The 7,906-nt window shown below is 42.0% G+C and overlaps 1 long non-coding RNA gene across 2 annotated transcripts; it reads left to right on the forward strand.

The window, feature by feature from the left end:
* The first annotated feature begins 510 nt into the window (after nt 1-510).
* On the forward strand, nt 511-2,089 carry LOC109528708 (uncharacterized). Of its 2 annotated transcripts, none has more exons than XR_002170717.1 (3): nt 511-782; nt 1,094-1,173; nt 1,384-2,089. It is a non-coding gene; the product is annotated as an uncharacterized LOC109528708 (long non-coding RNA). The 2 variants fall into 2 exon arrangements; XR_002170718.1 differs by having other exon boundaries at nt 1,387-2,089.
* The last annotated feature ends 5,817 nt before the right edge of the window (nt 2,090-7,906 follow it).

The raw sequence follows: 7,906 nt of genomic DNA on the forward strand, positions 1-7,906 counted from the left end.
AACCTGCATTTAGGAGTGGCTCAATACTGGCTGGCCATATTCGGGCCGGAGTTGGAAATACATTTCTGGCCCAAATACTTCACGCCACAACCGGCCCTCATCTGGTTTGCCAGAGTCAAGCCAGTGCCTCCTTTGCCACGCCTGGGCCGTGTTCGGCCCACATGCGTTATGCCATTGCCGACACCAGGCCAGCTGTGCCGGCTTCATGCCGAAGCCGGGCCAGATGCCTTTGCTGACTGGGTGGCGGTAACAGGGATTCATGGATTCACTATGCACAACTCCCAGGGAGACCCTCGAAAGGGAGTACAGAAAATGGATTTCAAGTGTTACCTTTGTAATATTCATTTCATCATTCATTCTATCCGCAAGTATGTCCTCTTTGACTGATGAGTCATTCACAGCGATTTGAAAAGTCAACACAACTCTGTTAAATTGGCAGAATTTGGTGCTGTGAAAAATAAGAGGGGGGAAAATTACTACTTGGAATCTTCATTTGGTGATTGTGGAAGGCGGGAGAATCACGTGGACATCATGGTTCCGTTTTGATGGGAGACTATTAAGACGCGTCCAATGCATCAAACGCCGGCGCACTGAACACGCCCACGCGAGCACGCGCACACCAAGCGTAGTTAGTGAGGCGCGCGCGCGCGCGGGCTGAGCTCCTCTGAGAGTTGAGTTGAGCCAAACAGCCGCTCTGCCGCTGCATCAACGGGGGAACGGACTTGAGGAATTTGTACCTGCAAAGAGGCAACGGGCGCTTCTGCAATTGTTCTACAGGCAAGGTGGGTCCACTTGATTGGCGTCCTTCACCTGCTTTACCAGTTGACTTCATAAACGTCACCAAATCAGTTATTTAACAGACGAACCATTGCCACATTTAATAACAATTGGTCGGCTGTAATTGTTGGAAAGGTGATGTAACTTTGGAGCCCCCCGCCCTTCCTTGTTGTCATTAATGATAATTCAAAGCCATCCCTGTCAATTATCGAGTCATTGCCTAGTAAGTGCATTTTGTTTGTAGGTCATCAACTCAGAGTGGCTTCTTTAAAAGTCCATAGTCTGCTTTTGAGTAAATCTTCTCACTGGTTTCTAGTTTCATCTCCGAGATTCTTGGTGTCTTCTCTGAGGTTTCTCCTCTGAGTGGCCCAGATCAAGTGACTTCTTCTTTCTCCGGTAAGCGCTTCTCGATGTCTTCTCTGCGATTCCCAGCGTCCTCGCTGCCCATATCACAAAGGCGACTTGCGGAATAAAGAGCACAGCTGGATGACATTTTCTGAAATGTGCTGCGTAATGAGCTACATGAAGCTTCTCCACACATTGCAAGCTGACTGTATATGGCACAGGTCTCTGTTCATGCATAAACTGTTCTGAACCTTCTTTTAGCAGCACTGGCTCTGTGGAGCTTCCATCTAAAACACCCACAAAGTGAGCCATTGTGTCCCTAAGTGCCATTTCAAGTTATATTTGGGACACTTAGTTCATGAAAGTTATTTATTAAAGACCAAAGTGTCATTGTCATTTCAACGCATCCATTACACTAATATGTGTTGCTTCAATGTTTCAGCCTGGAAGGAAGAATGATGAGCCTTTGTCATGTGATCAGCACGGTGGTCATACTTTCAAAGATGAGATGTTTGGTCCAAGCAAGCAGGACAGTGCTGGTTCTGAAAACAAAACGTGTTGTAGTTTAGTAGTGGGTTTGTCGAAGTGGGATGAACTTCCCGAAATTTCTTTTCATCTTTATTTCAGCTAGCAACTCCTACAATACCAGAAAATCAGTCTAAAGTAGAATCCACCCAGCGGGGGTGCAGTTCCTTCACAGGAAAAACATCCGCATGATTTGGATTTCACATCAAGGCGGACACACGCGCGCGCGCGCACACACGCACAGGCTTGTGCGCGCACAGCTGGATTGCACTTTCTATATTTGTATGTACAACGTGATCCTGATTTCATCTTGTGACATCCAACTAAAGTTGCGCTAATGAGCCTCAGGCCTGTTGATGCAGAAGACCTTTGTCTGCAGATGACATTCATGTCCTTTTACACATTAGTCAATTTGCTATCGATTAAAGACCGTGCGCAAGTATTTCTGCTCTGGAATGCTTTGTCCGTGGACTCAATACAGACTGTCTCCCGACCGCCTCATTACAAGGATTCCCATCTTCTCCCAAATCGTCAGCTGATGATATTTGGTATCTGCGACTTCCAGTCTCAGGCAGTGTTCTCTGCCTTTTTATTTGGGACAGCTGCTGCTTTTTCAACAGGCGCCAGTGCTAATTGAAATGAATCGCTTTTCAAGCGTTACCTTTGTGTGACACAGCGTGTGACATGAGTTGCCAGTGGAAACAGCGAGAGGTCAACAATAGTCAAGGCATTTCCAAATGCGCTGCTGGAACATTACCGTTCCAGCCAGTTGAACATGGAAATTCTTAATTTGATTATTATGGACACAAAGGCTCTTTGACGAGCGCATTTGGATGTTGAACTTTAAGTAGCAAACTGAATAATTGTTAGATAACGGGGAAATTGAGCAAAACATAAGGATGGGTATACTTTGACCCTGCAGGTCAGTTTATGGCCTGTGATGTCATACAGTGCCGCGAGCACACTTGTAGGAGTTGTCAATTAGTAACAAGGCAATATCAACATGCTGGATGAACTTTTGACACCTCAAGTACACTGGAGACTACAGTAAAGCTGTCAAACTCATTTTGGAGTCCTGTTTTGTCTGACTGTGAATATTAAACCACAGGCATTTATAATTGCCTTATCATATTATTAGGTAACAAATTGACGGCATTTAAAATCTACAGTCAAGGAAAATGTTGCCATTTCTTTTAAAAAAAGGTCCTTGGTCCCACTGGCAATCGCTCGATGTTGATAAAAGTGAAAATAATTTGCAATTCTCGCACAAAATTTTGTCTGAAACATGAAGTGAAAACACCCATGAGGCCCAGGGACAGAGGGACTTTTTAACCAAATGACAAGGATCATCCATAAAAAAGAAGTCAACCCAAACATATTCTTGACGATATGATCCATGCGCCTCCACTAGTCTAAACACGGCATTCTGACTCATATTTTGCCACTTTCTGTCGGCTGAAACTGACCTCACAGTTGCTCAGGTAACCACCAATCGCAGCTTACCCGTTGTCTGAGCACTTTTAACAAATGCAAAGCACTTTGAGTGAAATGGTCATGTATGAAAAGTTCTCTACAATTTAAGTTTGATTGATTGATATTTGCCTTTAGTGAGCCTCATAAAATGATGTGTCAGGCTGGATGTAACGGCTGGTCGAGAGTTTTACCCCTGTGCTCTAGCGCCTGACACCAAACATGTGGATGAGCGTGTCCTTCTGTTTCTGTCCACCGTGACTGCATGGCTTGCATAGCATGCGACGCTTTACGGGGCGTATCTACAGAATAGATTAAACTGTCAGTATGTGTAGCATCGTAAATAATCAGGACCATCATGAGGATATGAACCATGCGTCATCATGACAAGCGTAAAGAGCACTGCAGTCGAGCTGACTGTCGCATTTGGCTACGCCACAATGACGTTTAGACCAGTTGACGTGTTGTTGATGTCGTTATGGCAGCAACTGATGAGTATGCCGAATGAAATGAGGATGGCACCTTAATTAATTTCACTTGTCCCTCTAACTCTGAATGTGCAGTGAGGGAGAGCCAGGCATGCCAGCCAAAGCCAGACCCAGAATGAGAAAGTTCTGCAAGCCTTTCCTGGCCTTTTGCAGTGACACATTGGCTGCATCCGAATGTCCACCCTTATTACCCAAGCCCTCATTCACTTTATAGTTGCGCACGATATGTTGCCCTCTAATAGTGGTTCCTTCATTCTGTTTGGCGAATCAGACCCCGAGCTCACAATCCCTACTTTCTCCTCGTTGCATATCATGTGACCGCCGTATCTTTTAATGAAATAAAAATAATTAATGATTTCCGTGGTGTGTAGTTACAATACCCTTTGAGATTCCCAGAATCTCACTTGTGCCATTTTGTTTCCTTACTCACAATGCATTGTGGTCTATATGAACCTGGTGTGTTGTGGGCAATTTTGAGTACCCTCTGTTTATCCTCCCTGGACATTCGGACACTCCTACAATATGGCGTAACTCTGTAATAGTGCATTAAATGTGCATTAAATAGGGAATAGCATGCACATTCGGACACAGCCAGATAATTTTTTTGCCTCAGGCTGGAAATACGAGCACCCAACATTAGGTGTGCCTTCATCTTGTGTTCAAAGGTGTATGTTCTGCGTAGATAAATTTGGTGTGTGAACTGTCTGTTGTCAGTGAATATTATTGCAAAGCATTAGATCCTCCTGCAATTTTTGGGGGGTTGTTTTTGTGTTTGTTTCACATTATAGGACTGCACTGAAAAAATAGCGACAATATACTGTAAGTGACCAGTTGACATGGCTTGGACGTTTGATCATATTCGTGTCCACTTCTGAAGTCATGCAACCCCTATAAGACGTCCATAAAGGATGCTGCATGCTCGATTAGATAAACCTCATAACATTGTGAGATAATTCAACTATTTTGGGTTTTGGTTATGGGAAAATTGTCTTTCACAACAAGGCAATAAAAGTTAACAGGACTTGTTGTTCCTTGTGTTGGCTGCCAAAGTTGATGATATCAGGAAAAACAAATCAGGAAATGGTTTTGTAGCAAACTACCAGTACATGTCTGCTTTGTTATGCTTACTAACGTTGTGTCCAGGAATGGCAATAATTTATGTTTTATTACAACGTAAATTGTTCTTCTAGTGAAATTAATACAACTTGTGTTTTTTTTTTGTTTGTTCTTTTACAGGGGAATTCATGTTGAAATGTTTTTCCAATTTAAAATGCATTTTTAGACAGAAAAGTACAAGTTGTGTTTTTTTTTTATGTGAGTGAGTGTCTGTGGGGGTGTAGTTGTTTGATTAATCGGAGGATGCACAAGTTGGACAAGACTATCTTCCTGCGATATGATAAAAAAAAAAAAAAGGGAGTGCTCAGTCCACATGTACGTAACATAATAGGGCGTGACTTTCAAAGAATCAAAGAGAAGCTCCGAGAAGTAATCCTTGAACAACCACTGCTGCTTTTACAGTATGTACGCTTGTTGATTCGAAAGGGTTTCTTGACTTGGGTCTGTCACAGTGATTTAACATTGGCAACGCAAAAAGAAGGGAGGAAGGGGTCAGCAGGGGGATGTTCATCCTTGTGATATGTCTCATGACTGGGAAACGCTCCCGTTGCTGTCGGCCGGCTTTCCCACAGAGTTCCCAGCAGTCCCTGTTGTTTGTGTTGACAGATTGTGCCACGATTGCGGGATGCTGAGACTGTTGCTCTGCTTGCTTGTCGCCTCAGTGGGCGGCAACACAATCCAACAACTGGACAGCCAAGCTGGAAACAGACAAGCGGCAGGTGAGTCCCAGCACGGCGTTGCCTCTGTTTGCTTGGAAGTTAGCGGGCTGCTTCCTTGCTCATGGAGGAGACAAATACAAAGGCGGTTCTGAGAGGTGGCTGCTTACGTTCTTTCCTCCGTCGATATGCCTTGCAAGTGAGAGTCACTGCTCAGTAAAAGTTTTGTCGATTTGTTTTATACATGAGTTGTTGGGGTTCATTTTAAATGTATTTATTTTGAGATTCAAGTTGGAGTGTCAAACGGTCTTTTGAGAATTGTAGGTTACTTTATTACACCATACTAAGTGACCTGTTTATTTATTTTTTTATTATTTTGCACTCGACTAATTCTCCATATATTTGAAACAAACAAACATCAAAAACTAATATTAAAACTAATTGAAACAAAATAAAATGAGGTATTAAAAAAAATAAAAACTAACAAACCTGCTCTAAAAAACAAACGAATGAAAATTAACTGAATTTTAAAAAACAGAAGTCCAGACGAAATAAAAATGAATTATAATAAAAAAAAAAATCAAAAACTACTATTACTCTGATTTGGATGATTTAAAAAAAATGCTAAGTGTATTAAATGGTGTAAAAAATCAAGCCTTTTTGTCTCTGAATGGCCAAAATGGCACTTAGCCGAAAAATGGAAGCAATTTTGTCAAGCAACTTTCTACAGCCTACATGGTTGAGCCACGAAGATTTAGGTAAATACAAGAGAGCGGGGGGGGAATGGTGAAGAAAAACAGTTTAACATCATATCTCCACAATTCATTTCAACGCAGTTCTGTTTTTGCATGTTTTCAGCAATCATCTTCAAACATGCATAATGTTACTATTGAGAAACAAACATGAATTCAATTTAAAGGTTTTCAAAAGGGGTTTTTTTGTATTTTCTAGAGGTGCAGCTATTAACTGACAATCAAATTAATCTCCAACTGTTTTGATAATTAACCGTTGAGAGACCTTGTTGAACAAATTGTGAAAGCAGACTGATTGTCTTTGTGTTGTATCTTTGTGTTGACTCCAACATTGCAAACAACATTTTTGCCTTTTTTGACAGAACGTATGGATGTGACAGACAAAACCAGTCAGCAAAATCAATTTATGTTTGGGCATTTTCTGCACTGTCAATTTGAAATAATGTCCTGTTTTTGAATAAAGGCATGGGATTTTTTTTCAGTCCAATTCATCGGTTAATCACCCCCCGCCCCCACTCCAAAAAAATCATGAAAAACTATTTAATTAAAATAATTGTTAGATGTAGGTGTCGTAGTTTCGGATATGTTTTTTGAGTTTAGTAAAAACGCTGAATTGAAAAATTCACATTGTGTTAATAAAAGTGACAGTGACAATAAAACCATATCTTAACACTGATATATTTTTGAACATATACAACATATAAACTTGTTTCTTTGACATTTCTGTATGTATTTATTTAACCTTTATTCATCCAGGTCAGGCAATGGGGAACAGATTCTCATTTCCAATGCCAACCTGGCTGCAGACAGCAGAGTAAAACATTTTATGGATACAGTTTTTATTCCGTTTTTAACCAATCAATTAACCATTTTTTAAATTGGAAAAATAAATACTAAATAAATTAATAAATGCATTTTAACTGACCAACATGAATGGAGGGGAAAACCCCAGAAATGAACGCTATAAAGTTTACAGGACTCTTGACTACATAAATTCTCGATAGCCCACCTTCCATCTTGTTAACGATGAATATTCTAAGACTTATAAAGCTTTCCGTGTACAATAATGACAGACTTTTATATCCTTCAATCTTCTCCCGAAAGCGAACATCAAGGCCACACTGATGTTTATGCGAGACGGAACGGAGGCCAGGTGATCAAAAATAATGTTTCACTTCTGCCTGTTTGACTCTCTGATGCTTATTAATTCGTATCGGCCGCCTTGTTCCCACCGCCTGCAGATGGCAATCAATTTTACTTGGTGGGCTGACTGTCGGCGCTTGTGTGTTTGATGACGCGTGACAGCTATGCGGTAATTCAACACGTGCACTGTCAAAGCTAACTTTGAAATGGTTTACTCCCTTCAAGTCCGGCTGAATGAATAAGAATGTTAACACGTGCGTTCGTATGTCCTGGAGACTCTGGATTGCATTTATCTAACCATAGGACGCCCCCCCCCCCCACCCCCACCTTTTACTTGGTGGGCTGACTGTCGGCGCTTGTGTGTTTGATGACGCGTGACAGCTATGCGGTAATTCAACACGTGCACTGTCAAAGCTAACTTTGAAATGGTTTACTCCCTTCAAGTCCGGCTGAATGAATAAGAATGTTAACACGTGCGTTCGTATGTCCTGGAGACTCTGGATTGCATTTATCTAACCATAGGACGCCCCCCCCCCCACCCCCACCCCGTGCAGGTGAGGTTGCCGTGACAACCAGACCTCACATCTACAAATGCCGCTCGCCCAACATGGAGGTGGTCACCTGCTGGTGGCCT

Source organism: Hippocampus comes, unplaced genomic scaffold (genome assembly GCF_001891065.2).
Source record: "Hippocampus comes isolate QL1 unplaced genomic scaffold, H_comes_QL1_v1.1 scaffold174, whole genome shotgun sequence".
In the NCBI taxonomy this organism is placed as follows: domain Eukaryota; kingdom Metazoa; phylum Chordata; class Actinopteri; order Syngnathiformes; family Syngnathidae; genus Hippocampus; species Hippocampus comes.